Below are 27,311 nucleotides of genomic sequence, written 5' to 3' on the forward strand. Positions count from 1 at the left end.
CAAGATCACACTCATATTTTTTTATGCACCATCTAAAATATGTGTACGTCTTATAAGCGTTACATAATTTATTATACTTCCAACACTAATGTATAAGATCACAAAATATTGTTTTCATCTTTGCAAGTAGTGACCCACAATCTACACGCAATTTTATTTTGTATTCTACTATCGATACGATATGCTTCACCTGGGAGGGAGAAACAGATTCAAAAAATGTGTGTGTCAAGCCGAGCCGAAATCTAGCTGTCATGATATGTCAGTGCGAGCCGAGAGCAAAACTCTCGTCAAGAAAATTGTCTAAGGCAATATAACAACAATAACACACAAAACGAAATTTGGTCTTTTCAGGTGGCGCCTACATTGATTATTTATTCTTGTTGAAAATTTGCTTGTTGCCTGACAACAATATTTATTTATTTGATGTGTAGTATCGAGAGCTCCCTCCCAGTGCTTCACTATTTCACTTCTATATCACACCACTTATTATTTTCAGGATATGCACAATGCTCTTAGGATTCGCTTCTAGGCTTAAACGCCTTTTTATGACAAATAATCCCTTTCGCCGAGGAAATTAAATTCTCTGCTGGGAAAGGTCTCCAAAAATAATTATTGCTTTAACATTCGGGTCTAAATTTGCATTTGGGCCCGTTTGTAAATGTTACATTTTGTCTATTGCATCCCTTCCGCCACCCGGGGACACAATTATATGATACATTTGAGAACATTCTCCACTAGCGATCGCTCGAGAACAACGTCACCGAACCGCGAAGCCTTTACCGTTGTACCCACCACCACCACCTTCTCGAGCAGGAAAATTCGTTCCTCCCCCAGCCCCACCTGCGCACAAAGCACTCGGCTAGAATAATGCATCAGAGCGCGCACAATAAAAGAGACAAAATAAATATCAAATTCAACCGAGCGAGACACCGCACCGCCAGTTCCGAATGACGATCGTACACGCAGCAATGATCGCGGCCCAGTAGGGGTGGTAGAAGAGGAAACAGGCATTGTTGTTTTCGTCTCTGGGGCGGAAAATATATAACACCGGCATCGGTAGCGGAAAATACATAAGCAGAATGTCCGTTTGCAGTGCCTATGATAGCAGCAGTGCCAACGAGTAACGATCAGAAATTTGAAAATTCAAAACTCTAATTAGATCACACACTGACTGACTGGACTTTCGGTACATGGCAGGTATTCCTGGAGGGACGCCATGCCTCGTCTCATTTGGTTTGGCATGAATAATTAAACAGGGATGAGGGGGAATTAACGTGTGCGGCAACGATTGAGTCAGCTGGACTCCGACCGAATCTATGGGATATGCCATGGAAAGAAAGGAAAGACGAATATCCCCCTGCAACATAGAGACCCTTTCTCGGCACGTGCGCTAGCACGGCCAGGGTACAAGTGTTCTTTACGCTACAGGTGCATAAAGAAAGCAAACGATGGTTTTGCTGCAGTTCGATTCGTATGGTTAAGCGCCTGTGCTTTTGAACTGCACTGCCGCCGGCTGGGTTCATAGCAATTTGATCTTGTCCGACCAGCGGAATAGGCTGAGCTTGGGGTTTCCTAAGTTTTATTTTAGGGCTAAAGTTGGTTGACAGAATTCTAACTTATTTTTTTATTACTTTGAAGGTTTTGAAAGCACAATAATTAATATTTTAATAAATAAATTTTTGCCACATGAAGGCGAAGATCTTGTAGGTACCGTCAACTGGGGGGAAGATGATCAATTTTAAGACAAAACATGCAATAACAATGTGTGTTTAAATTTTAAATCGAAACAAATATTTTCAAAACATGTACTGCTATACGTTGCAATAATCAACAACTTTAGTTTTCTGAAATGCATTCGCATTTATTAAAATAAATTAAATTATCACACATTTTTTGAGTAATCTGGTTTGGGGTGAAGTTGATCAAGACGGCTCTACTAAAATCATTATGACCTAGTAGTGACGTTATACTCTAGGTTATTTGTATGAATGTTGAATTTACTACTTAAAGTAGTCTACGAAGTCAATATTTGAAACGAAAATAGCGTCATTTATGACTATCTCTCTCTTTCTTCCAAAAAATACATTTTCATGATTATAATCGAAATACTCGGATTTCTACCTAGCGGTAACATTACTTGAACGGAGAATATTGTTGACTACGGTTTCATAAAAAAATTTGGCACTTTTGACTGACACATCAAATGATCATCTTCACCTCAATGATCATCTTCCCCCCAGTTGACGGTATTTGAAATAATGACCCCAACTTAAACTACAATTCTCCGCATAATTGACCCATGTTAATTTTGATGAAAAAATTCAAACTCGAGTCAATTTGTACCACTAATTTAATAATCGATTGGATCTTTAAATTTAACAAATATCCATACTTCTTCTTCATTGGTGGCTTAGTGTTCTTTAAGCACTTCCACAGTTATTAACTGCGAGGTTTCTAAGCCAAGTTACCATTTCTGCATTCGTATATCATGAGGCTAACAGGATGATACTTTTATGCCCAGGGAAGTCGAATCAATATTCAATCCGAAAATTGCCTAGACCGGCACCGGGAATCGAACCCAGCCACCCTCTACATGGTCTTGCTTTGTAGCCGCGCGTCTTACCGCTCGGCTAAGGAGGGCCCCATAATATCAATACTGTTGACCACTCACCCAACCGGTGGATGTTAGATTTTCCAACAATTCTGTATAAGAATCTACCAACACCTGTATAAGAACTGGGCATATGCGAAATTGCTAGATTCTTATACAAATATATATAAGAATCTAACAATGTTGTAAGCTTTTCTTACATTTTTTGTATAAGAAACTAACAATTTCGCATATGCCTAGTTCTTATACAGGTTTTGGTAGCTTCTTATACAGAATTGTTAGAAAATCTAACAACCGCCGGTTGGGTGTATGAATTATTCAACAAGCTTATTGGGTGGAATTTTACAACATTGCAGTATTAAGATTGCCAATCAAGGAAAAAATAATCATATTTTGTAGTTCAATACAATATCCGCCATTATACATCTCACATGAATTACATGTACCCCAGGTTGAGAAAAGTTGCACTAAATTAAAGACTGAGCAGTTTATTACTAAAATAGTAAAAATTTCGAGAAAAATTGGCGATTTATTTCAAACTTTTGAACACTATTCTAATCTTAAGGGTCGAGTAGAATATGCCAACTAACGTAGATTTTCACCGAGAAATCTTTTTGTGGGAAAAAATTAAGGTCTGATGGGAGATAACCATTTTTTCTATCAGCGCCACAAAAATATTGATTTATACCAGGCTTACCCAACCTTTTCAAGCCACGGGCCAATTCTTAGAATTCACACTTGCTAGCGGGCCAAGAAATATTCAGTACATAATTTTTTAAATATTTTTAAAATAATCATTGTTGTTTTTAATTTTCTAGAAATCTAAAAACGATTTTATTGCGTCCAAATTTTTTTTTATTTTTTTTGTCGTTGCATTTGAGATCCATTTGAAACATTAAATTAAATTATTCACACCATTTACTGGGTGTTTTTTTTTGTCCTTATTAACGAGACTTTCAGCCCAAGGCTGGCTCGTCTCGTTTACCGGGTGTTGAAAAAATGGAAATTTCATTACTTTACCAGCATATTGAACAGATTTGCATGAACTGTTTGTAGAAATGTACCAGATTTCAGAAACCCATACTGTGCCAAAGTGACATTGAGATGTTTGGCGATATCTGCTAGAAATGCCAAGTAGCTCATCTATTCAGGATCACACAGCTCGGGCAGTGGTTTTCCTTCATCTTGTAGAAATGGTGCCATTTTCTATTCGAAAAGAACAAAATTTCTCAAGCATGGTACCACGGCTTAGTCACTGAAATGCGCAAGGTTGAATTCCCTAACGTTGATAAAGTTCATTGTTTTAATAACGAGCGTCAATCCTTGAGGAATATTGGTCGTTTTGGCATATCTATTCTTTTGGTGAATATGCAATGGCAGGGAAATATCGTGATTGTTTTTCCTTGTTACAACGCCATTGCTGTTTTCTGTCATTGCTGAAACTCCATCAAACATAAGATCACTTTAGTTTTCGAATGAGAAAAAAGTTCCTTCACACAGGTCTTAACAGCCGTCAAGTTTTTACCGTTAGTCATTCGAGAATGTTCATCAATTCCTCTCATGAAGACTGCCACCTTCGCCACGTTTTTCACGTCAGTATTTTCATCTTTTGCGGCATTTTCACGTAACGAGAACTTTTTCTCTTCACCGTCTTCCGCGCAAACTAATGCTGGGGTAACTGTTGCAGTTTTGACCATGTTCCTAATTTGGCCAGTTGACATAACTCCGAAAATAAAGCAATTTTTGATGGTTTTATTAGCTCAAATAGAAGATATATCCCTTATCCTTCTTCGCGTGTTGAAACTGATCGACAGTTTTTAGAAAAATATGAATTTTTCAGGGTTGGCCAAATTAGGCACTAAGCTGGCCAAAGCAAGTATATTTACCCTACCTCAAAATTTTGTAGCCAAATTTTATTATTTGAGGGGAGATTACAAAGTTTTACCGGATAAATAATAAAACATTGAGCTTTCATAGAAAATTCTTTAAGAAAACTGACGAGTGTTTCGTTTTTATCAATTTACACCTTCAATTTTCATTTCCCACTCCCATCAGCATAGAACGGTCAATCGGACGAAAGAAGAAATAAATATTTGTTCCGTCCTAAATGGAAATTTGAATTGATTGACCTTCGAGCCTTCTGGGCCAAACACAATTGATACGTTTGCGTGCGTTTTGACAGTTTTCAGCGTTTCATATTTCATAGAATGCTTGGATTCAGATTTTATTCCTTCAATATATAAAAAATTCCCGAAAAAATTAATTTTCTTTTTACTCGACTGTAGTATTGAACTTATTTGGGAGATGTTTGAGTTCGAAGTCGGGAAAAGATTAAAACATAGTTTTCAATTCCCTCCAAGACTACGAAGCTAAATATTTCCCAAATAAGACCAAATTAAGCAAACCAGCCTTCCTTTTACGTGAATATAAACTACTCTGATCAATCTTTATTGGAAACGAGATGTTCAACATTAACCTTCTGTGTCTTGCGGCTTGCGGTTACTTAATGCAATCATTTCGAATTATGTAAAATATTATTTTAAATTTCAGATTCAAAATAATTGTTTTTGCAGCGGTAGCTTTGATTTAAAACTTACGTATTTATCATGAATAATAAAAAAGAGTTTCTCGAGCTTGATAGAAAAGCAGGCGGGCCGAATATGAGGTTATTTTTCTAACACGCCGCGGGCCACAAAAAATGACGCCGAGGGCCTCATCCGGCCCGCGGGCCGTACGTTGGGCAGCCCTGATTTATACGTTTTCTCACTTCTATCATCCTTTTCATGCTATCATCAATTGCGAAAAAATGGCCTTTATGGAACAAACAACCTAATACCCATCTGCAGTCAATGTGGTGGTATGGCTACAGTGACCACATTCCAACGCCATTCTTATTGATTTTCTAGTTTCGTATCCCGTACCGGTCATCAATTTTTTATAATTGTGTCCCGAAATTTTTTACGAAAAGTGAGAAAGGCATAAAAATGTTGAACGAATAAAGAATTTCATGAAGTAGGCATGATTTTCGTCCTTCCCGCAGGGTTGTTCCACAGAAAAGAGGTGGAAGTGAAAGATATTTTCCATCATTAACTTCTTTTGACCGGAAAATCACTTAATTTCGTCTCATCGAAACGAAAAGTACGAACCCTGATCCTTATTAAGTGCAGGAAGTAGGAAGAAGAAAGAAGGAAAAACAAAATAGGGAGAAATAAAAAGAATTAAGTAAGTAAGAACAAGGAAGAAGGCAGAAGGAAGTAGAATAAGTGGAAAGAAGAAAGGAGTATTAAGGAAGAAAAAAGAACAAGGAAGAAAAAGAAAGTAGAAGCAAGGAGATACACGAAAAAAGAAGATGAAAGAAGGAAGAAGAAAGAAGAAAAAGAAAGAGGGAAGCAGTAGAACGAAAAAGGAAGAAGCAAGTTATAAGAAGAAATAAAGAAAAATAAATAAATAGAAAGAAAGAAGGAAAGTATGAAGAAGCAAACTTAAGAAGGGAGATCTAAAAATGAAGATTAGAGAAAAAAGAAGGGATAATTAAGAAAGAAGGAAACAGGATGAAGGAAGGATTAATTTCTCATTTTTTAATTCTCATATTCTATATAGCGTTCTCTACATAACTTATTGAAAGCATGGTCCATTCTCACCCCTATTTGGCTCATTGTCACCCCCAGGACGGTACCTAAACTAAAGTTTTGCTTTGTATTGTTCTCAAGACTATTGCTTTTCATTTTTAACATATTTTCTAAATTAGACCTTTTGTCCCTTCGACCTTTTGTCCCTTCGACCTTTTTTCCTTTCAAACTTTTGTCCATTCGACCTTTTGTCTCTTCGACCTGTTGTCCCTTCGATACATTGTCCATTCAACCTTTTGTCTTTCGTCTTCGACCTTTTGTCCATTCGACCTTTTTCCTTCTATCTTCTAACTTCTCAATTCTCACTCTTCTCTTTTAATTTTTGACTCCACTTTTCAATTCTAACTTCATATTTCTCCTGTCATAAGACGAGTTTAAACAATCCCATTGAATTCCACCACTTAATTGTATCCTGACAGATACGTATTTCGACCTCAACAGTAAGGCCGTCTTCAGTGTCTCGTACTTGACTCGACTTACGAGACACTGAAGACGGCCTTACTGTTGAGGTCGAAATACGTATCTGTCAGGATACAATTAAGTGGTGGAATTCAATGGGATTGTTTAAACTCGTCTTATGACAGGTGAAAACATTCCACTAAAAAGCTCAAAATAATTTTCTTATTCATATTTCTCACTTCTCACACCATTTTTTTCACTTTTCACTTCTTAATTCACTTCTTCTCAGGTATTTTTTCTCATGTGAAGTAATAAATGTTTCATTCTCCACTTGTCGATTCAAACTTGCAATTTTCACTTCTTATTTTATACTTTTCTCAACTCGCCACCTGAAGATTTTTTTATTTTTTTAATGTTTGGCCGAACGTCATTCGCACAAACAACCCTTTCGGTCCAAATGGCCCAACACCGAAATACAACAAAGCTACTGGTTTCCCAGCAGTGTTTTATTTACGTTTTTAATATTTTCAAATAAATCAATTGATTATGTTGTTGCTAAAAAAAACGTGGTGGAAAGTGAATTTATTCGTTTATTCGGTAGCAGGAGTTCACGAACAGTCTGTTGGTCGGATACCTAAGTCGTCCAAAAAGGTCTCTTATAGTATAGTTTCCTTGCCCTCAGATACATTAATTCCACTATAAAGACATTCTAAGTTGTTGAAAGCGTGGCCCATTGTTACCCCTATTTGGCACATTGTCACCCCCCAGATGGAACCAAAATAAAAGTTTTGCTTTGTATTTTTCTCTCTCACTATGGCTTATCAATTTCGACCTTTGGGGTGTTCTATATACCACGTGGACATGTTTGGTCCGTTTTAGATACCTCCCTTTCCCGCGTGGACAATTGTCAAAAATTTGTATGAATCATGGACATTTTCCGTACCTACCCCTCCTCTTGAAAATGTCCACGTGGTATAAGGATCGCCCCTTTTGTCCATTCGACCTTTTGTCCTTCGATATTTTGTCTTTCGACCTTTTGTCCTTCTACCTTTTGACATAGATTCGCGGATCAATTACACTCATCCATATTCTCTTTGCTCAAGCGTGTGCTTTCCATGTATTACGACGGGAATCCTCCAAGGATTCCAATGAGAATCCTTTAGTGATTTCAACGGGAATGTTCCAAAGATTCCGACGGGAATCTCCAGAGATTTCGACGGGAATCCTCCAAGAATACCAAAGGGAACCTCCAGGGATTCTAAAGGCAATCCACCAGGGATTCCAACAGGAATATTCCAGGTATTCTAAATCCTTCCGGGATATCAACGGGAATCTTCCGGGGGTTCCGACGGGTATATCCCAAAGACTCCGACAGGAATGTTCCAAGGATTCCAATGAGAATCTTCTAGATATCTTCTATTCTCCAGGAAAACTGACGGGAATATTCCAGGAATTTGAATGGGAATGTTCCAGAGAATCAGACGGAAATATTTCCTGGATTCCAATCTGGAGATTCCGAATGGAATCCTCCAGGAATTCCAACGGGAATATTCCAGGAACTCCGGCGGGAATGTTCCAGGAATTCCAACGGGGAATGTTCCAGGGATTTCGTAGGCAATGTTCCAGGGATGTAGAAGCAAATTTTCGAGGGACTCCGAACTAATCCTCCACGGATTCCGTGAAGAATCCTCAAAAGGGAATCCTCCAGGAATTTTGAAGCAAATCGTTGAGGGATTCCAAAGCAAATTTTTGAGGGATTCCGAAGCAAATCATCCAACGATTTCAAAGTAAATCGTCGAATTCCGAAGCAATTCGTCGAAAGATTCCGAAGTAAATCGTCGATGTATTCTGAAGCGAATCGTCGAATAATTCTGAAGCAATTCGTCGAGGGATTTTGAAGCAAATCGTTAGAGGGATTCCGAAGTAAATCATTGAGGGATTCCGAGACCAAACGTCGAGCGACTCCAAATTAAATATTCAAGAAATTCCTAAGCAAGCCGTTGAAGTATTCTGAAACAAATCGTCAAGGAATTCCGAAGCAAATCTCCGAATGATTCCCAAACAAACTCCTGATGAATTCCTAATAAAATCAACGCAAGATTCTGAAGCAAATCATCCACAGATTCCCGAGGGTATCCCTCAACGACACCGAAAGTGTGAATTCTTCTGGACTCCGGTTGCAATACTTCGATGATTATGAAAGGAATTCTTCAGAGATTCCATGGAGAATTCCTCTCGGATTCTGATGAGAATCCTCCTCGAACGCTGATGGGAATCGTGGAGATTATCATGCTGCTAGGCAAGCGGAAATCTGCTAATAAACTGTCACTCCAGTCCGTGATGGTTGACTACATATGTTTGACTACTGGCGAAGAACCACGATTGCTTTGATTGATATTTTTGTGGCTCTCTGTTGTTATTCATATCAAGCTTACTTTGAAGCTATCAAATTAATTAGATATTACGATATTACCATTACATAATTAACACCCAGTGCAATTTCACTACCACACAGGAATCTTTCTCAGAAATGAGAAACAAGCTCATTTATCGCCCACTCATTTCATTATGATAGGGTGAATATGGGAGATAACTCTTTTGTCTTCAAACTTTTTCAGTAATTCATTATGCTATTGCAAATTTTGCGCCGTATTCGACTCTCATCCAAAAAATATTGTCGCACCAAAATATGTTTCTCCATGTACGGGTGACGTCTGTGCTGCAAGAAAGAACTTTTTGGGGTGTGAAAAAAGGTTGAAGAATGATGTTTTGGATTGTGTTTTCGCTAATATCTATACAATTGGACGTGTAAGCATTTGTTTTGGTACTTCGACAAATTTGCACGGTAGTCTATTCTTCGGTGAGAAAAGAAATATATGTTAAAAATTGATATCACTGCTTACTAACTTTTCAAAATCTAGGGGGGCAAATTTTTTCTAGGGAGGGCTAAGCCCCCCCTATCCCCTCACTTATTTACGCCACTCAGTAAGAAATGTCTCATTCTCCACTTCTCGATTCATACTCGCAATTTCCACTACGCACTTCTTAATTCTTCTTCTTCAACTTCTTCTTCTTCTTATTGGCATTACAACCCCACACTGGGACAGAGCCGCCTCGCAGCTTAGTGTTCATTTAGCACATCCACAGTTATTAACTAAGTCAAGTTATGAAGCTAACGCGATGATACTTTTATGCCCAGGGAAGTCGAGACAATTTCCAATCCGAAAATTTCCTAGACTGGCACCGGGAATCGAACCCAGCCACCCTCAGCATGGTCTTACTGTGTAGCCGCGCGTCTTACCGCACGACTAAGGAGGGGCCCCCATTCTTACTTTTCTCAAATCGCAACCTGAAGATTTTTTTCAACTGTTTTGCCAAACGGCATTCGGGCAAACGACTAAAATGACCCAACACTCTTTTGAAGCAAGAAAGAAAAAAGTTGCTGGTTGCAGTGTTATATTTACGTTTTGAATATTTTCAAATAAATCAATTGATTTGTTCTTGCTAAAAAAACTTGGTGGATAGTGAATTTATTTATAAAAAAACAAACACCAATACGATTAAAAAACATTGAATCTCGTTTCAAAACGGCAAAACATAGAATTGATAGTTTTAAGTTCTTGGATCTCAACTGTTATGAAAGTGAATCTGGTACAACCTCTTCCTGGAGAAATGCTGTTTAGAATTCAGATCAAAAATTAATGTCCCGTACTATTTGAATCACTGCTGATCAAGCCGTTTTCATTCGTGTTTGAGCATTTTACAAACAATAAAAAAACTCGACCACCAACAACGCAACGAAACCAACAACAAAATACTCAATTTAAAATTAACGCAACGAAACGGCGCGCCGCGGCGTTAGTCAAGTTGTAGTTTTTATGACAAAATAACTTTAAAAGGGGACTGAGAACTGTATTTCAGATTAGAAATATTGTTAAGAATATTTAATTCCATTGGCAAGCAGTATCTACTTATTTAATGTTTCGAATGCCTTACACCAGAGCTTCCCAAACCTTTGGGTATGCGACCCACCTAGCAAAATTCTATATGATTCGCGACCCACCTATGAAAATATGCCTTTTTCCAAGTAGTATTAAGCATAAATTGAATCAGAATGTCATCTGTTTCGGTTTCTTCCACATAAAAAATATTCATGTTACCTTACATGTACAAATGCAAAAAATGACGAACATGGTATTGTTTGTCAAAATGTTAGCGTTTTTATTTTACATCATAAAGGAAACAGCTTTTAGGCATAAATGTTTAAATAAAATAGCGTGGTGATGGATATTTAAAATAAAATGCGGTTTGAACTTGAAATAATGTTCCTGAAAAAAATGATCAAAAGTTTCGGCATTCGAGCTGCAATTAATATTTGTTCTGCGCGACCCACCAGCAATACGCTCGCGACCCCCCTGGGGGTCGGGACCCACAGTTTGGGAAACCATGCCTTACACAGTTTATCTATTTCCACAAATATACATAATATGTATCGCAAAACAATCACCCTCTCGGATACCGTGCATAAATATTTCGACGAACATTTCTTAACTTTTAAGGTCTCGTGGTATAGTGAACAGTACAACACTCGCGAAAAACATACTTATCGTACACAACGCAAGCGAGACTGCACCAGTAGTCCAGGACCATGCGAGTTAAACTATGTTTGATTTGTAATAGATATACAAATTTTCATTGAAAGTAAATTTAAAAAAATGATTTAAGATAAGTTTTACTTTGCGCACATACGAACATACACACACACATACAGACATAACCTGAATTCGTCGTGATGAATCAATTGCTATATAGCACTAAGAGTCTCCCGGTCTTCTATCAAAAAATCGTCTTCGGAGTGAACCTTAGTGTGCGAGAAAGGTAAAAATCACCTAAATAAAGTGAAAAAAAATCACATTTCAAGTGGTAGTAAAGCTACACGAAGGCTACACATTTTGCTTTACAGTTTCTTCATTTCATTTCCTTTGCTTCAGTTTAAAATCACAGATCTGACAATATAAAATAAATGTAATCTTCGATACCCACATATTTGTGAAATTCTTAGGACTGGAAACCAATTAAAAAATAATCTGCTCTTTAATTCGATTGACTCACTACAAAACTGCTAAAGTCTCGTGCAGAAAATGCACAAATACGAAACAATCATTGGTGATATTTCACTTATCATTTTTTTTTCGTCACAATCAATTAACCTTTCGCCGAGGAAATTTAATTCGCGTTCGGTGCAGGTCGTCGAAAAATACTATTATAAGTATATAGCGTGATATTAGCTAAGGCTTTTTAGACCAATCGCTTAAAATTGTTTTCAATACAAAAGCTCACGGTGCCTTCAACCACCATGTACCATCTACATTAGTGATGGTTTCGAACTACCCCCGTTTTTCCTCTTTTTCGTTGCGCAGAAATAAAAAAAAATGCGTGGTTTATTTTCCCACTCGGGTGAAATAACATCACAGCCCACTTGAGGAGGGTGATCGCGTTGGAAGCTACGTACTGGGGAGGGGGGCTATGTACTTCTTGCCTACCGAGCGATTGATTCAGATCGCAGTCTGGTCGAGAAAGAAAGCTTCCAACTTCTCCAAGTCCACCTCAGCCAGTAGTGGGAACTGGTTGGTTCCATGTTATTATTACTAGCATCCTGAAGTGGTTATCATCACTTTGGATTAATGTGGGTTGCGGTTTTACTTCGCTTGTCTGTTGCTCCACTTCTGACTGAAACATTTGATCACCTTACAACGAAGTTCGTTACTGCACAAAAAAGTGAATTTTTTGTTATTAGCGCAAAATTATCATACTCATATCCCTTTTTAAAACAGCACTACCTCAATCCACTTTGAATACGAGAACAGAAGCGAACAGGTGAATACCATGTTCAATAGAATAGATCGTGCGGTCATGATCCTTCCGCAGCACAACAATATGAGGTGAATGAAGAACAAACGGCTATTTGCAACCACGCGCCCCTACGATCGTTACTCGATCATGAAACCCTTTCACGCCTATTTATTTGTTTATAATGACACACAGCTTGCATGTAATAAGTTTCGATCATTAACGATTTTTTACGAGAAAACGCCATTGCATAGGCAGTTAATTCGATTACAAACGGTTGCAGCATGCTAAACTTATGACGAATCGACGAAAGCTATATAACAAACTAAAAAAGCACAAATTGGTAAATCAAAGTAACATTAAATGTGCTATTTCAATATATTTACTAAATACGTAGTAACAAATCAGATATGTTTTGCCTTTCTCGTATTTATTAAGTATTTAGTATGATACTCATTTGCTATTTTTTTTAAATTATATTCATAATAATATCAAAATAATTCCCATAACGTCTGATATTCTAGTTTTCTATTGAAATTTACATAACACAACCGGCATTGCATCCAGAGTGGGTTTGGCTTCGGAATCGATGCTTAAAATGGGGAGAAAATTGAGAAAATCAGCCAAAGGCTTCAGTTGTTCAGTCCATTCACAAACGCAAGGGCAAACGCAAAACGACAGCCGACATTTTTCGCGGTTTTCTTCACGCCGCCGCCGTTACAAACTGTTCGGCTTTTTGTTGCTAAATCGTGACGACGGGCGGCGGCGCAGCGAAATATCCCCCGTTTGGATTCACTTCTCTTTTCGCTTGTTTGATTCGGATCCTCGTTTTTATGCTGCTCAGGCGGTGTGCTGCAGCTGGATGGCGAGAGGACGAGCAAGACATACAGGGAGATGCTTGTCCCTGTTTATTCTGAAGTTTGTTCCAATGCTGAACACTGGGTAGCTGAGCGAACGATGGTAGCACAAAAGCAGGAAGTTACGGTAAGTTATCAACCTGCGACACTGCTGGCGCACATTTTGATACTCCTACCATACATTGTTTGTTTTGACTGGAATGAATTTCTACCTGGACAGAAAGGGCATGTAATCCAATTTTATTGCCAATACTTGCTAACGTTTATAATGAGAGGATTTTAACTGGTCATTAAAGTTGTAATACTCTATTTAGACTACGAGCTTTATCTCTTGATAAAGAGTATGCCAAATATTTGATATTTCAATACAAAACATTAATTTGTATGAACATTGCATTATCAATCTTTAATCACCTTTAATATTTTTTATAATTGACATTCTTTGGATTTTTATATTCCGTTTTCGTCTTAATCTAAAATAAAGAAAGGAAGTTGACTAGGAACGGAGTTAAAACGTGCACTTTTTATCAAATATCATTTTAACATTTATTTTTCGGCCGTTTATTTTCGAATGTAGTTACAACTACCGACGCCAGTAAGAAATGACCTAATGATTGCTTGATGAATTGTTAAACTTGATGGTGTTAAGCGACTCCAGAACAAATATGAGAAAAGGAAATTTAAACTTATGTTTTTCCGGAAAGTTCTAACACTTTATACCGAAACATGCAGCGCCGTAGCGTGAGGTTGCGTTGGCCAGGTTGGCCCCAGCCAAGGGCGCCAGGCTTAAGGGGGTCGCTGAAATCAAGATTTCAGCTTTGAGAAATAGATCAGATTTATAAGTTAAGGGCACCTTTAGTAGAGTTATAAATTGTATAGAAGTTAGGAAATGCAACTGGAACTGTAAAAATGCCATCTTCAACAGACGTTGTAGTTTAAAAAAAAATCGAACAGTGTAGTTAAGAAATTCATAACTGGAATACTGCTCAGTTGTATTTTTTGCAGCATATTGCAACAGAATTTACTCGAGTTTTATTTTGTTCAAAGCAAAAGTAGATCTCTTCATCATCTTCAGAAAAATCAGTTTCATCGACATCACAGCAATTTGACATTTTAATTGGCCTCGGACGATTATGTTTTTAGTTTTCAATATAAAGCGTGTGCCGTTTATAACTACTACTGAAGATGCATTTCCCGTCTTTGATAGTTGTAAAATTTGTAACTCAAGAAAGAAGTATTACTAAAGATGGCTACCACCGACTACAAAGTCTAAATTAATGGTAGAGTTATTTTGAGAAATCAAGAGCATGAAAAAATATACCTTTGTATTTACATCAACATGTCAAATAGCTTTTCCGGTTACTAATAATGTTTTACAGCAGCGCTAATTATTTTTTTCTCAACCTCACTACCTAGTATAAAGTGATTTAGATTTATGCGATTCTCTTGGAGACTACAACCATAATAACCTGGTTTCGGAAGGTTCTATTGTAATAATAAATGGATAAATTTCCTCATTTTATTCAAACAACCATTTTTTTAGTTTCGAAAAATGACCGTTATGGCCGCATTTGATCCAAATACACCTAACGTTTTACTGCGAAATGTTATTGACCCAATCAAGGCCACCAGTGCTTCCAAACTACCGACAGACCTACACCAGAAATGGAAATATCTCGATCCGAATAAACCGATTTGTGATTTTCTTGAACCGAATAAGTCCTATCGTTATTTTGATCAATGACCAACTCACTCCAATTTTTTTGTCATCCCTGTAGTTCCGACCAAGCCACTGCACTGTAGAGATAGATTTTTATTCACCCGAGTAGGTCTAATGGCGATTCCGAAGATCATCCAATCCTCTCCAAAGTAGGAGTTTTCTTGATTCGACAATAGCTATTCGTAATTTATTGGCCTTTTTTCATTGCGGCGTAGAACCAATCGCTCCCATTGAAATTGAAGTTTAGTGGTATACTTGTTGAAGTTGAAGTGGTATACTTCTGATTAATGTTAACTATTCGCATCTCGTAAGTGGATCACCATTTGTCAAGTAAACAACCTAAGATGCGTCTTTTCCGATTCCATCAAAATTGAAATAATAAAACCCACTGCCTTTCCAGTTATCAGTCAAAATTTTTTCTAGTTGCATAGAGGCACTATTTAGAAATTTAGATCTACACTTTACAATACATCACAACTGCGCAGCAGATGTTCCGAGGTTTCACGTCCCATGTTATAGAAACGACAGATATCATTCTGAACCTGCCAAATACCGCGCAAATACTTTTCAAATGATATCTACTCGGGCAGTGTCCTGTTATAAGGCTAGTAAAGATACTCTCTTATTGAGCTCCAAGAGCTTTTCGTTTACTGAAACATTGAGAATTATAAATCTTTTATTTTACTTAGTAATAAAGAGCGCCCAAAAAGGTTTTGCCTTTTTGGAACATGTTATTGTCTACTTTTCATTGGTTGCTGTGGATGCAGTTAAAACATTTTTTATTTTCGGATAGAGTGGAGACGCATGGTACTCCATTCGAATGAGATCAAAACCTAATAGCAATAATGTCCGTAAGGATGTTTGCAGCGGTCGATTGTACATCGCCTCTGCTGGTGTCTTCCCGCCTGGAACATTTGGATTTGGTGTGGATCGATATGTGAGGAGAAAAATGTCCAAAGGTTGTCTAATCAAACCTTCTCTCTCCTGAATTTTCGTTACGGCTCTCTTGAAGGAAAGTATCGTTCGGCTTCAAGCTGACCAATGGCCGTTCGATTGCGGGTGAAACGGAGCTGTCGTTATGTGACGAATGCCGCTTTCGCAAAAGAACTCGCTGAACTCCGCACTCATGAATTGCGTGCCATTGTCATTCCGGCATGTCTTTGTTGGCGAACAACGTGCGCATGAGATTGAAAGTGGCCTTTGAAGTTATCTGGCGTGTTGGAAAAATCTGGGGCCACTTGATGTGCGCATCTATAACTAGAAGATAGGACTCGTTATCAAGCGGGTCCGCGGCGTAATCAGCGTGAACTCGCTGCCACGGAGCTGTTGTAGGCCGCCACGACTTTGATTCTGCTTTTGGTGGCAACCGTGCTGCTAATGCACATTGACGATAAGCCTTGACGAAGCTCACAATCTCATCGTCCAATCCAGGCCAATACAAGAAACTACGTGCGATTGCCTTCATTCGCTGTATTCCTGGGTGACCTTTGTGTAGCTGGTTGAGACACCGCTTCCAGAAGACAGTCGGAATCACCAGTCTAACCGAACATGATGCCACCTTGAACGACCGACAGTGTTTCCTGGCGATCAAATAATTTCAACATCTCCCGATCCTTAACTTCTGATCTTGATTTGGGTCAGCCATCATTGATAAACGGTAAATTTTTCGTAGTATAGGGTCGAATGCTGTCGCCTTTTCAACCATGCTGAAACTGCAAGAGGCAGTTGTTTTGTGCTATCGATGGCTCCTGACCTTAAAGCTTCCTCTGGAGTGGTACATGCAATGATGACATCTTTCTCCGGCCTGTTATGCTGGTCTATGAGACAGGACAACACATCAGCATTGCCAAACTTATCGGTCGAAACATATTCGATCGAGAAATCGTAGGAAAGCGTTAATGCCCACCGCTGGAGGCAGTGGTGCATGGTATGTTTGAAGCCGGAACCGTCTGCCGAAGGTGAACCTATGAAACTTCTTAACGGTATATGTATATATTTTCTGGTTTGTTGATTTTTATCGGTGATGAAAAATACACAATTTCCGTTTTTTAATAACGTTTCGGCTTACTCCATTCAGCCATCATCAGATCTGTGATCAAATTTTATTAATTAGTTTAAAATATTCAAATTGGTTACAATTTTCTTTTCTCCCACTTACATTGAAAAACGTTCACTTGCCACCAGTGTGGTTCAATAACTAACCCCCCTGAGTCTAATACTACCGAATCCCTTCTATGTGTTGTACCATGTGCGTCATCGTGTCTACCGAGTTGCTGTTCGTTTGTGTAACGATCGGATTTTGCACACTAGTGCGTTGTACGCCGAGTCAATTCCACCGCATTCTCGTTGTAGGTTCACCGTTGCATCGTTTCCCATCATCTTTATGTGGAAGGCCTCTGCGATGATCCTGCTCTCCTGGTTTTCTATCCGTTCTAAAATTTCCGTATTTCCAAAATCAAAATTGTGTCCTTCTGTCATATAATGTTGTGCCAGGCCAGTCTTTGCTTCCCTTTTCCTTATGCTGGTTCTATGTTCATTGATTCGTGTTTCCAGCATACGGCCTGTTTGTCCCACGTAGACTTTGTTGTCACCTGCACCGCAGATAATTGCATACACTACATTTTTTGTTTTGTTTTTTGGAATCGGGTCTTTTAATTTGCTGAATACGGTGTGTTTAGTTTTGTTTCTTGGTTGGTATGCTAGTGTAATGTTTTGAGAATTTTTGACAATTTCTCACTCAAACATGGTATGTATGGCGTTGACACGTATTTCGTTTCTTTCCTATTGTTGTCATTTTGCTGTAGAGTGTTGTAATGTTGGTGGGTTCTGTGTTTAAGCATCTTATTAATGAACCATTGTGGGTAATGATTCTTCATAAGAATTTGCCTTACTGTTGTGATGGTGTTGTGTCTTTCTGTTGCGTCTGTTAATTTAATTGCTCGGTCTATCAATGCCATCGCGGTGTTTCGTTTATGTTGAAATGGGCTGTCAGAGTGAAAGTCCAGATACCTCCCATTCGTCTGTTTTGGTGTCCAAATTTTCTTAATGTGTTGAGATGTCCTGTCTAGTGTCATGTCTAGAAACTTGAGTTTGTGTTCCTTCTCCTTCTCTATCGTGAAGTTCAATTTCTCATGAAATTCATTGAACGTGTTAATGATTGTGTCTATGTGTTGTGTTTTGGCAATACAGAAACAATCGTCCACGTAGCGACAGTAAAGCTTCATCACTATTTCCTTAGCCTGCAGCGTGCGTATGCTCTCTTGTTCCAGTCGCTCCATTACAAGATTAGCAACCACAGGCGATAGTGGAGAACCCATGGGAACACCGAACGTTTGTTTGTAGAAGACACCTCCATACACGAAAAACGTTGATTCCAATACTAGTTGAACGGCTGCCACAAAACTGTGTTGGTCGATCGGTGTATGGTCTTCAATTTCTCCCCAGCGTTGGTTTATACACTCTATTGCGTAGTCCACCGGTACGTTGGTGTATAGAGATGTGACGTCAAGCGAAAACATTACCTCGTCCTCGTGTTGTTCAAGCAAAAGATCAGAATACTGAGTATACTGATAGCAGATGCGAAAAGATCATTATCAAGATCGAAGAAGGTGAAAGCAGAGTTGAGGAGCAAAATGGGCCGGCTATTACAGAAGGAACTTCGAACAAGTAAGAAAAATGGTGAAAAATAAAGTGGTGAATGTGTATGCAGCCACGAGAGAAATTGAGATGAAGAAAATTGAGAAACTCAAGAGGAAAAGAGTCGTGAACTTGAGTTACGAACCAAGTTGGAAGGAAAGTACTACCAGTTCACCCATACCCGACTTTCTCGAACGTACATTGATGCTAGGTCCAAACTACAATGTTCCGAATCGGGAGAAATTTCCTGACATCGAGATCGTGGCAGACATCGACAAAGCAATCAAGTACAAGGAGGAGGTGGAGGAAATTCGAGCTGAAGTAGTAACGGCAATGTCCAATTTCATCAATTTCAACAAACAACCACGTCACCACCATCAGGAATGGATTGCTAAGGATGTTGGAAGAAGCAGGAAATTTCTGAAGGAAAACCCAAACCTGTTAATCACCAAAGCAGACAAGGGCACCAAAACAGTCATCCTATCGGCAGTGGAGTATGCGACTAAAATGGAGGAAATGCTTCAAGACACCAGCACCTACGAGAAAATCTCATTTGATCCGACGGCGCGGGTGTCCCGCAAAATAAAATCCATCTTGGATGAATGGAAAGAAAACAAATACATTGAGCCTAAGACCCACAGAAGGCTCAATGTATCAAATTGCAATCCTCCACGCATATACGGTCTTCCGAAAATCCACAAAGAGGGAAGACCATTACGCCCCGTGGTGTCAACAATTGGATCTACCACGTACAGGTTGGCACAGTACTTGTCAAACATCCTGGGAAAAGTCGTCGGAAAAACGGATTCCCATGTTATCAACAGCTTCACTTTCGCAACAGAAGTATCAGGAACGCAGATCGATGAGGACGAGGTAATGTTTTCGCTTGACGTCACATCTCTATACACCAACGTACCGGTGGACTACGCAATAGAGTGTATAAACCAACGCTGGGGAGAAATTGAAGACCATACACCGATCGACCAACACAGTTTTGTGGCAGCCGTTCAACTAGTATTGGAATCAACGTTTTTCGTGTATGGAGGTGTCTTCTACAAACAAACGTTCGGTGTTCCCATGGGTTCTCCACTATCGCCTGTGGTTGCTAATCTTGTAATGGAGCGACTGGAACAAGAGAGCATACGCACGCTGCAGGCTAAGGAAATAGTGATGAAGCTTTACCGTCGCTACGTGGACGATTGTTTCTGTATTGCCAAAACACAACACATAGACACAATCATTAACACGTTCAATGAATTTCATGAGAAATTGAACTTCACGATAGAGAAGGAGAAGGAACACAAACTCAAGTTTCTAGACATGACACTAGACAGGACATCTCAACACATTAAGAAAATTTGGACACCAAAACAGACGAATGGGAGGTATCTGGACTTTCACTCTGACAGCCCATTTCAACATAAACGAAACACCGCGATGGCATTGATAGACCGAGCAATTAAATTAACAGACGCAACAGAAAGACACAACACCATCACAACAGTAAGGCAAATTCTTATGAAGAATCATTACCCACAATGGTTCATTAATAAGATGCTTAAACACAGAACCCACCAACATTACAACACTCTACAGCAAAATGACAACAATAGGAAAGAAACGAAATACGTGTCAACGCCATACATACCATGTTTGAGTGAGAAATTGTCAAAAATTCTCAAAACATTACACTAGCATAACAACCAAGAAACAAAACTAAACACACCGTATTCAGCAAATTAACCAAAAAAACAAGCAAATTAAATTCCAAAAAACAAAACCAAAAATGTAGTGTATGCAATTCCCTGCGGTGCAGGTGACAACAAAGTCTACGTGGGACAAACAGGCCGTATGCTGGAAACACGAATCAATGAACATAGAACCAGCATAAGGAAAAGGGAAGCAAAGACTGGCCTGGCACAACATTATATGACAGAAGGACACAATTTTGATTTTGGAAATACGGAAATTTTAGAACGGATAGAAAACCAGGAGAGCAGGATCATCGCAGAGGCCTTCCACATAAAGATGATGGGAAACGATGCAACGGTGAACCTACAACGAGAATGCGGTGGAATTGACTCGGCGTACAACGCACTAGTGTGCAAAATCCGATCGTTACACAAACGAACAGCAACTCGGTAGACACGATGACGCACATGGTACAACACATAGAAGGGATTCGGTAGTATTAGACTCAGGGGGGTTAGTTATTGAACCACACTGGTGGCAAGTGAACGTTTTTCAATGTAAGTGGGAGAAAAGAAAATTGTAACTAATTTGAATATTTTAAACTAATTAATAAAATTTGATCACAGATCTGATGATGGCTGAATGGAGTAAGCCGAAACGTTATTAAAAAACGGAAATTTGTGTATTTTTCATCACCGATAAAAATCAACAAACCAGAAAATATAAAGTTTTACGGTGACCGAAACCCCACCAAAAGGTATATGTATATTATCACCAATCCTTCCCGGTCGATTTGTGAGTAACGCTGTTCAATCGTTGTAAGCGCCCGAGATGCTAGATCACTTTAACGTGACCATTGGAATACTTGTGGCTGATCGTTGCACCTTTTCCGATAGTTAACGCGTCTGCTGAGACGATAATTTCCTGTCTAGGAACATAGTGCGCAAGAAGTAAGCCTGACGACAGTATTTCTTTGAATTTATTGCTGGCATTCACTTGTTCACACAAATGTTGTTGTATTTTTGAGGAGCGGACCTAACGGGAATCTGAAGACTCGAAGCTGGGTCTGGTTGACTCCATGACGTTTGATTGCGCTGGTGCTCATCGGCATTTTTGCCACCCTTTACTACGTCGTCCAAGTAGCCTGCTGCGGTAGATGGAAGTCCTGCCAACATCATATCTATCAGCTGGAACGCACCTGGCGCAGCTTTGACACCAGGAGGCAGCCTGTTATACTGATATAGGCCGCTATGAGTGTTGATGGTGAGTAAATGACGGCTGTTTTCATCCACTTCCATTTGAAGGAAGGCGTCGGATAAGTCAAAGACTAAACACCGTGTAGTTTGACAGCTTGAAGATGATGTCTTGTGGTAGCGGTAGAGGGTACTGGTGAGACTGAAGGCGATCGTTCAAACCAGTCCAGTCGAATAGTCACCACAAATCCTAACGTTTCCGGTGGCCTTGCGCACTACAACTATTGGAGCACCCCACTCAGGGTAGTCGACTGGTGGAATCCAGGCGCTCTAAACGATCAAGCTCTTTATCCACTGCTTGTAATATAGCGTACGATACCGGACTCCTTGGACGGAAAACGGGCCTACACGGTTCTTTCAGCGAAAGTTGAATATTGGTTTTGGAGCAGAGCCCAAATGTGTCGCTGAATAATTTTGGGTACGTCTTCTGTCGTGAAGTTATATCTACGCCGGTACCACCGACGAAATTACAAAAATTGTTTATTGGCAATGACCAAAGTTGAAATTTATCGATGAGATCGATGCCAAGCAGATTCCCTCCCCTTGGATATGTGATCTTGATGCGATGGGTGGGTTTAGGCCATTAGCACTGAGATGGCAACCGAAGACATAACCTGTCGTGGTGGTAACATATGTTGACTATTTTTTTTAAATTTTAACCTTTGATGCATTCACTTGCATTAGTGTCGAGTCGATTCCAAATCCAAACCTCACTTCAACCCATCCTTATCCTATCCCATGGCGTTCAAGTGGTCTGCAAGAACTCTTCTGCCATCATCCTCTCTATTATCGTCCTTGGAATGACTTGCGCTCTCATTACCCCACCAAACGCTGCAAAATGAAAATGAGATCATAATACCTACTCATTCAGTTTTTGTCGAATTAAAAACAGAATGTAATACTAAAAACCGCGAAAAGATTAAAGTTTATTAGGCGAAGATATTTTTGGTTTCCACAGTGTGTGCAATTCTCGTCTGCCCCCCGTTGCATCACGAACAGCAGTTTTCGATGCTAAATTCTGCCGTTCACTAGCAGGTACCATTTGGATCGTTGCGCGGATGTAAGCTGCTTTGCTGAAATATTTCGCCACACGTGTGGCCAGTCGATCGCTGGACTGTTTATTTCCACCTTTGGAAGCTCGGTTTGTTGAATGAAGAACCGGTGGATTAAAACGGCGGAGGGGTTTTGTTGGATCCTCCTTGTCCCGTGCCAGCTGAGTTATTGGTAGACGGGCAGTGTCATCGAAGCCCCTCGGTGTCGATAGTGCCTTATCAGCAGAAGCGTTGTGAGTCGACAAATTGTCCGTTCGACTACTGGCGGAAGATTGGTATGATGGGAAGAGAGAGAAAGATGTAAACTATTGTCAGGGAGAGGAGAGATGTGTGCTTTTGTCATGGATATGAGTTTACAAAAAGAATATTCAGCTAGACACATCGTGAAGTGCAATTTATTGATAATTATTTATATACGTATTTCTTTCCTAAAAAGTTCAAAATCATACTTAATTACAAGCGTGAATTCAAAGGTATTACGAACTAAAACTTAATAATTACTTAATGCTAAATATAAATGCTAAATGTTACATGATTTAGATCTTACCACTATTCATCTAAATATAACAGTACGGAGGAGGTCATTCATTAGTACGGTTAGCTAGAACGAGATAGGACTGCAAGAGACAACTGGAAAGCGGGAAAGTACCGTGACATCGCCGAAAGACACAAATGCCATAAACGTAAGCAATGTGAACTTAAAACTAAATCATGTCCTAACATATACTTCGTGACGCAACTCGCAAGTAACAAATTTTAAAATCTTTGATCAAGGAAGGATGTCAGATCCAGGTATCGCAGCCGGCACTCAAGCCGATCCAGGTAAGAGCTTAGCTAATAATTTGTTAGAAGCGCAAGAAGACCTCCCTGTCGAACCCCTAAGAAAAAAACTAAATGAAGAACCCCTTCTCAAACCCTGCAAAAAGGTTATCTCAATAAAGAGTAAATCGTCGCGCACCCGAGAGCGTAAAGGTCAGAATTCGCGAACGAAAGAACAGCAATCGGTCGGTTACAACTGTCGAACCTGTAAATCGGCCGACAACAATCAAATGGTCCAGTGTGACGACTGTGATAGTTGGCACCATTTTAATTGCGTGGGCGTGGATGATCAAATCAAGAACAAACCTTGTGTGAAGTGCGAGAAGAATCTAAAACGACAAGTGTTGAAGCCAGCAAAGAAGATGAAGAGAAGAAGAAATCAAAGGATGTGAAGAAAAATGTATCGAGCGTTGGGACGAAGAAGAAGCAGCAAGATCTGGCGGAAAACAGTAGAATCAGCAGCAAGCAACAGTTCTCTTGCCGGAAAAGCCCTCTAAGGCACAATCACTGAAGTCACTACATCGAAGAAATCGTCAAGGATGCAACTAGAACTTCAAGGACATAGGCAACGATGCAGTTGACGGTGATTCGAAGATGAAGGATTGGCTGCGGGACGGAGTTGGTCCAGATAAGGTAGATAATACGGACTCAAGCTAGGAGTACTCAAGCACCGAAGATTCAGAAGAAGAAGAAGAAGGCAGAACTGAAACATCAGAAGAGGAAGAGGAGGCAGATCCGCGAGCCAACACCAGGAATTTCAAACCAACACGACGGTCAACGCCCAGGATTGATCCAGAAAGCCATCAGAGGAGAATCGTTACGCGCAGCAACCAGTTAACCTGTACCCTGTCTCGTAATCAACTCGCGGCTCATCAAGTTGTTGCGAGAGATCTGCCTATTTTCACTGGGAATCTGGAGGAATGGCGAAAGTCCCGCACGTCCCGGGTGTGCGGCTACACCAGAGATGAAAATATGATTCGTCTAAGGAACTGTCTCAAGGGAGATGCATTCGCTGCTGAGAAAAGCTTCCTACTCCATCCGTCTACAGTAAATAGAGCAATGGATGCGATTTGGGCAGCCACGCTTTGTAATTCAGTCGCTGAGGGACAAAATACTCGGAAAGCCTTCGCTGAAACCAGACTCAATAAATAAAATGATAGACTTCGCGTTGGCGGTACAAAATCTTAAAGCAACAATTGATGCCTGCGGTCAGAAGGAACTGATGCGCGATTCGTCTCTACTAAGTGATCTAATCACCAAGCTTCCGACTTCAACCAAGCTGGAATGAGCGCGCCATACTAGATGCTTGCGGAAGGTCAACTTGACGGCCTTCAGCAAATGGATTTACGGCATGGCTGCCCGAGCAGGAGCGACGACCTCGATAACAGAAATTGGTATGATTCAGCCTTGCATAAGAGGTAAAATACCAAAAAATAATACCAAAAACTTATATGCAGAATACTTGAGGCATACCATACTTAGGTATTTCAATACCAAACGAATAATAATTGATTATGCATTTGGTATTGAAATTCAGTTTAATAACTGGATTTGTTATGGCTTAAGTATTGTGCATATTAGTTTTTGGTATTATTCGTTTGGTATTTTACCTCTTATGCAGGGCTAGTTCATAACAGAGTATGGTATCAATAACAGAAATAAGTATTATTGAGCCAATTTCTCCTGGTCGGGTGAAGATGCTTGTTTAGTAGCAGAGCCAGTCAAAAGTCAGGAAGTGCAACAGGAGCCACGCAGAAGACCTAAAATTTTCTTGAACACTCACACTGAGCAACACAAAACTTGGAGAAATGAGGATCAACAAGGTTCACGGCGCAGCTCACGAAAATCAACTGGAGTGAAGAGAAAAGAGTCGCAATGTGTCGTCTGCAGAGGAGTTTGCGTTTCTTTCCCAAAATGCAAAAGGTTTCAGGAACTCTCATATGATGGAAAGTGAGCAGCGATTCGCGAAGCGACTTTGAAGCCTTGGCGGGACGAGCAGTCGTGCAACAGGCATAAGTCAAGTTCAAGCTCCATTTTGTTTCGATATATTCCGGTCGTAGTTAACCGAAGTGAAATCGTTGTACAATGGTACGCCTTTCTAGATGACGGATCCTCCAAAATATTCATGGACGAAGAGCTAACGAAGGAATTGAATCTTTCCGGTGAGCGTCACCCGCTCTGCCTCAAATGGACTGGGGATTTGCACCATTCGGAGGATGAGTCACGTAGTGTGCAATTTGAAATTTCCGGATTGAAGGGGAAACGTTTTCATTTCGATGATGTCCGGAGCTGCAACTGCCTTGTTAAATGCTCAACATGAAGCAATTGCAAATCGACTACTACTACTTGAAGGGAGTGCCTGTGCAGTCTTATCGAGATGCTCGGCCACGTATCCTAATAGGCGTTAAGCACGCCATTGCTACGCTTGTAAGAAAGAGCCGTGAAGGAAAGCCTGGGTAACCGATCGCCATCAAAACCAATCTTGGTTGGACAATCTATGGAGGAGCGCCAAATGATCTATCCATAAACATGGTCCATTATACATACCACGTTTCCTGCTGTAATCATGAAGCGGGAACCAGCTCCGACATAGATTTGAATCACGCGGCAAAAGACTATTTTTCTCTAGCCTCGGTGTTGTATCGCCACCAAAGCAGGGTCCGTTCACGTGAAGATGAGCGGGCCATGAACCTTTTACTAAAACACCATTACATTACATTACCATTACAACGGTATAAATTGGGTTTACTATGAAGACACGATGACGTGCATATGCCAAATAACAAAGCGATGGCGCTGAAGCGCTTCAACCACTTTGAACGCCGTATGGAACATGATCCCGATCTAGCTCGAACAGTGAAGGAGAAGTTGAAGGACTACATTGCGAAAGGCTACGTTCGTAAACTTACTGCCGAAGAACTGTCATAAAGTCATGAACGCATCTGGCACCTGCCGATCTTTTTAGTAACGAACCCCAACAAACCTGGGAAGTTGAGACTCGTCTGAGATGCAGCGGATGCAGTATCTCTGAATTCGTCATTGCTCACTGGACAAGATTTGTTGGAACCCTTGATATACGTTCTCTACTAATTCCGCGGACGACGTTTTGCGATATGTGGTGATATACGCGAGATGTTTCACCAGGTCGCAATCCGCAGGGAAGATCAGCACAGTCAGCGATTTATTCTGAGCGACGACTCGGCTCATAATGATCCAGCACGTACGCCATGGAGGTGATGACGTTTGGGACATCCTGCTCAGTTCGTAAAAACTAGAACGCAGAACGCTTTAATGAACAGTATCTGGAAGCTTCACGAGCAATTGTACGGTGCAACTATGTCGATGATATGCTGAGAAGCACAGAAACCAAGCAAGAAGCAATTGATCTGGCAAAATCCGTCTGGTTCGTGCACAATGAGGGAGGATTTGAAATTCGGAATTGGATTTCCGATTCTCCCAAAGTTCTGGAAGTGCTTCGTGGTGATCCAAGCACCGAGAAAAGTCTTGACCTGGCATCAACTCTCGCAACTGAAAAAGTGCTTGGTATGTGGTGGTGTACGCAAACCGACTGCTTCACGTACAAAATAAACTGGAGAAGACTCGGAGAGGACCTGCTAAGTGGCAAACGTTTTCCCACGAAGCGCGAAGTGCTTCGCACTATGATGGTAGATTGACATCTCGATTCGGGTTAATTTCGCACTACCTCATCTTACTGAAAGTGCTACACGCCCGTTTCAAATCACTCAGAGACTGAGTGAAATTGTATTGCCGTCTCTTTTTTTCTCACGGAAAA

At 40.1% G+C, this 27,311-nt stretch overlaps 1 protein-coding gene across 13 annotated transcripts in view; it reads left to right on the top strand.

The window, feature by feature from the left end:
- Positions 1-27,311, top strand: part of LOC134226671 (myb-like protein Q) — a 571,978-nt gene that overhangs the window by 538,230 nt on the left and 6,437 nt on the right. Inside the window, exons 1-2 of one of the 13 annotated variants that reach the window (XM_062707601.1) lie at positions 23,228-23,382; positions 23,474-23,521. The exons of 9 other annotated variants lie outside the window; for them this stretch is intronic. The gene's annotated coding sequence lies outside the window, so the exon portion shown is untranslated. Of the gene's footprint in view, positions 1-23,227; positions 23,383-23,409; positions 23,522-27,311 lie in introns of those variants that run through there. 3 more of the 13 variants (XM_062707598.1, XM_062707600.1, XM_062707599.1) reach the window with 3 other exon arrangements.

This window comes from Armigeres subalbatus, chromosome 3 (assembly GCF_024139115.2).
Source record: "Armigeres subalbatus isolate Guangzhou_Male chromosome 3, GZ_Asu_2, whole genome shotgun sequence".
Taxonomy (NCBI): Eukaryota; Metazoa; Arthropoda; class Insecta; order Diptera; family Culicidae; genus Armigeres; species Armigeres subalbatus.